Source organism: Anomaloglossus baeobatrachus, chromosome 12 (genome assembly GCF_048569485.1).
Source record: "Anomaloglossus baeobatrachus isolate aAnoBae1 chromosome 12, aAnoBae1.hap1, whole genome shotgun sequence".
Lineage (NCBI taxonomy): Eukaryota > Metazoa > Chordata > Amphibia > Anura > Aromobatidae > Anomaloglossus > Anomaloglossus baeobatrachus.
The window spans coordinates 101,752,623-101,756,491 of record NC_134364.1 but is presented as its reverse complement, the minus strand read 5'-3'; the positions used below and the strand labels follow the sequence as shown (position 1 = coordinate 101,756,491).

Here is a 3,869-nt window from a genome sequence, read left to right as displayed (position 1 = left end):
TAGGTGTAATGAGATATTGGACCACTAGGAGTCACTAGATACCCTAGTGGAGAAGATCTGCAGGGAAGTCGAACAAGCCAAAGGTCAGGAGCCGGGAGATCACATCAGTAACAGAGGGAGAGAGAAGCCGAAATCAGTATGCGAGCCGAGAGTCAGTAAACCAGGAAGTCACGTAAAGTACCAGGAAGAGAGCGGAGCTGGGGTCAGAATACAAGCCAAGGTCGGTAGCCAAGAGGACAAGTCAGGTACATGGGAGAGTGCGGAGATGGGGGGTCAGGAACAAGCCGAAAGTAAGGGAGGCAGGGAGTCAAGACAGAGTAGGGGACGAGATGGAAAGGGGTACGAAGAACTAGGAAGCAGGACAAGATCAGGTTATTCACTGACAAGAACCTGAGACGTGCACTGCAAAACAGGAACTATCACTGGAGGCGTTCCGGGTGGATCAGCTCCCGGATAAAGCGAGGCCATACTCCGGAACGAGGCTCCAAAGAACAGACCCGTCTCACACCACACAGGACTTAGACCAGGAACAACGAATTCACTGGTGCAAAATATGAGGCCCTGTATAGGCTCTGCAGGAGAGCAGAGCACCACTCATCAGAATCATGACATCATCATTGCCTTGACAGCCATGTTATTGCACAGCTCATCTCTGCAATACACGCAGGGGAGGACACGATCATGGTCTGAAGATCCCCATGAACTGTCAATCTAGTGTGGAGTTTGTAACTAAATATTGGCCATAGAGTTGGTCACAGTGACTACAATTAAAACTATCAATGGTCACCTCATCTTTAAAAATAAAAATTTCCCATGTTAAGATCCATCTATCATTATCAGGAAGCGCAGAGGAAGGGGCCTGCAGCACTGAGGAGGAGCAGGGTGGCGCTGGGAAATGTAGTTTTAGGGGATAGGAATATGAAGCTGGATACATAAAGGGCAAAAATATACAAGAAAGAAACTTCATGTTGGGCTTGTGATGAATATTTACAACACTTGTGCATATCATTTTTGGGAATAACCCTTTAATGGCAAATTGGGCTATTCCAAAAAAACCACTGCTCAGAATTAGCTGTTCCTGTCGTTGTCCGGTCTTTTGCAAATACAGGGAACTGAAATATTTAGTTCCCTGTCATAATAATAGCGAACGCAGCACTCAACCCCGTTATGACTTGGCAATTTTTTATTTAAAAAAAAAAAACCTATCGAAACAGTGTTTTTTTAGGAATGTCTTAATTTTCTGAGAACCCAATTTTTTTTCTTCTTCTGTTGGTGGGGGTGTGGTCCTCTGCTTGGCGCTCTGTCGGGTACATGACGGTTTTTATTTGGCAACCAAAACATGCAATTCTTGAGTTAGGTTTTTTTCTGTCATTGCATGGAAACACATAGCTCTGCATGGGAGCTGTGTGCAATAAACGGTAGAAGGTTTTTTAAGTTTAGACTGTTTGCACTCACCCCAGTTTTTATTTTAGGTGTATTGTAGTATTAAATGAGTGCACGTCCTCTGGATCCTCTACGCCCAGGAGGCAGGATATGTGTTTTCACTTTACGTAACTCCATATCTAATGTTTGTCTTTCTGATCCGAGCTGCGGCTTCTGAATGGGAGGAGAAATATGAGAAGGTGGAAAAAAACAGAAATGGTAATAGTGATTGGAGAAGAGGTAGATGACATAAATGAAAGTGAAATTGTGCGACCATTGCACCAAGTTCCTCTTCCTCCTCCGAGCAGAAGTGTGGAGCCTATAAGTCACCGACAACGTCTTCCCCTCGCTCTCCTTCTCGGCAGGTGACTGCGGCCGATCATATCTGCGGATTGCTTATAGGTAAGATCGGACATACGTTATCTGATCTCTACTTACTCTGCATTTGTTCTCTGTTATCAGCCATACTGGCTAGAGAGAGGCAACCTGTAATGTCACCTGATGGGATGGCTTACTGAAAACCCAGAGAGTTCTAGAAAGTTTTATGTTCAGTAGACGTGGATGGATGGATAGATAGATAGATAGAGGGATAGATAGATAGATAGATAGATAGATAGATAGATAGAGGGATAGATAGATAGATAGATAGAGGGATAGATAGATAGATAGATAGAGGGATAGATAGATAGATAGATAGATAGATAGATAGATAGATAGATAGAGGGATAGATAGATAGATAGATAGATAGATAGAGGGATAGCTAGATAGATAGAGGGATAGATAGATAGATAGATAGAGGGATAGATAGATAGATAGATAGAGGGATAGATAGATAGAGGGATAGATAGATAGATGGATAGATAGATAGATAGATAGATAGATACAGTCAGGGCCAGAAATATTTGGACAGTGACACAAGTTTTGTTATTTTAGCTGTTTACAAAAACATGTTCAGAAATACAATTATATATATAATATGGGCTGAAAGTGCACACTCCCAGCTGCAATATGAGAGTTTTCACATCCAAATCGGAGAAAGGGTTTAGGAATCATAGCTCTGTAATGCATAGCCTCCTCTTTTTCAAGGGACCAAAAGTAATTGGACAAGGGACTCTAAGGGCTGCAATTAACTCTGAAGGCGTCTCCCTCGTTAACCTGTAATCAATGAAGTAGTTAAAAGGTCTGGGGTTGATTACAGGTGTGTGGTTTTGCATTTGGAAGCTGTTGCTGTGACCAGACAACATGCGGTCTAAGGAACTCTCAATTGAGGTGAAGCAGAACATCCTGAGGCTGAAAAAAAAAGAAAAAATCCATCAGAGAGATAGCAGACATGCTTGGAGTAGCAAAATCAACAGTCGGGTACATTCTGAGAAAAAAGGAATTGACTGGGGAGCTTGGGAACCCAAAAAGGCCTGGGCGTCCACGGATGACAGCAGTGGTGGATGATCGCCGCATACTTTCTTTGGTGAAGAAGAACCCGTTCACAACATCAACTGAAGTCCAGAACACTCTCAGTGAAGTAGGTGTATCTGTCTCTAAGTCAACAGTAAAGAGAAGACTCCATGAAAGTAAATACAAAGGGTTCACATCTAGATGCAAACCATTCATCAATTCCAAAAATAGACAGGCCAGAGTTACATTTGCTGAAAAACACCTCATGAAGCCAGCTCAGTTCTGGAAAAGTATTCTATGGACAGATGAGACAAAGATCAACCTGTACCAGAATGATGGGAAGAAAAAAGTTTGGAGAAGAAAGGGAACGGCACATGATCCAAGGCACGCCACATCCTCTGTAAAACATGGTGGAGGCAACGTGATGGCATCGGCATGCATGGCTTTCAATGGCACTGGGTCACTTGTGTTTATTGATGACATAACAGCAGACAAAAGTAGCCGGATGAATTCTGAAGTGTACCGGGATATACTTTCAGCCCAGATTCAGCCAAATGCCGCAAAGTTGATCGTACGGCGCTTCATAGTACAGATGGACAATGACCCCAAGCATACAGCCAAAGCTACCCAGGAGTTCATGAGTGCAAAAGAGTGGAACATTTTGCAATGGCCAAGTCAATCACCAGATCTTAACCCAATTGAGCATGCATTTCACTTGCTCAAATCCAGACTTAAGACGGAAAGACCCACAAACAAGCAAGACCTGAAGGCTGCGGCTGTAAAGGCCTGGCAAAGCATTAAGAAGGAGGAAACCCAGCGTTTGGTGATGTCCATGGGTTCCAGACTTAATGCAGTGATTGCCTCCAAAGGATTCGCAACAAAATATTGAAAATAAAAATATTTTGTTTGGGTTTGGTTTATTTGTCCAATTACTTTTGACCTCCTAAAATGTGGAGTGTTTGTAAAGAAATGTGTACAATTCCTACAATTTCTATCAGATATTTTTGTTCAAACCTTCAAATTAAACGTTACAATCTGCACTTGAATTCTGTTG

At 42.7% G+C, this 3,869-nt stretch overlaps 1 protein-coding gene across 1 annotated transcript in view; it reads left to right on the top strand.

The window, feature by feature from the left end:
• Positions 1-1,713: 1,713 nt before the first annotated feature.
• Positions 1,714-3,869, top strand: part of CTSS (cathepsin S) — a 25,312-nt gene continuing 23,156 nt past the window's right edge. The window contains exon 1 of the mRNA XM_075330475.1: positions 1,714-1,824. The gene's annotated coding sequence lies outside the window, so the exon portion shown is untranslated. The remainder of the gene's footprint in view (positions 1,825-3,869) is intronic.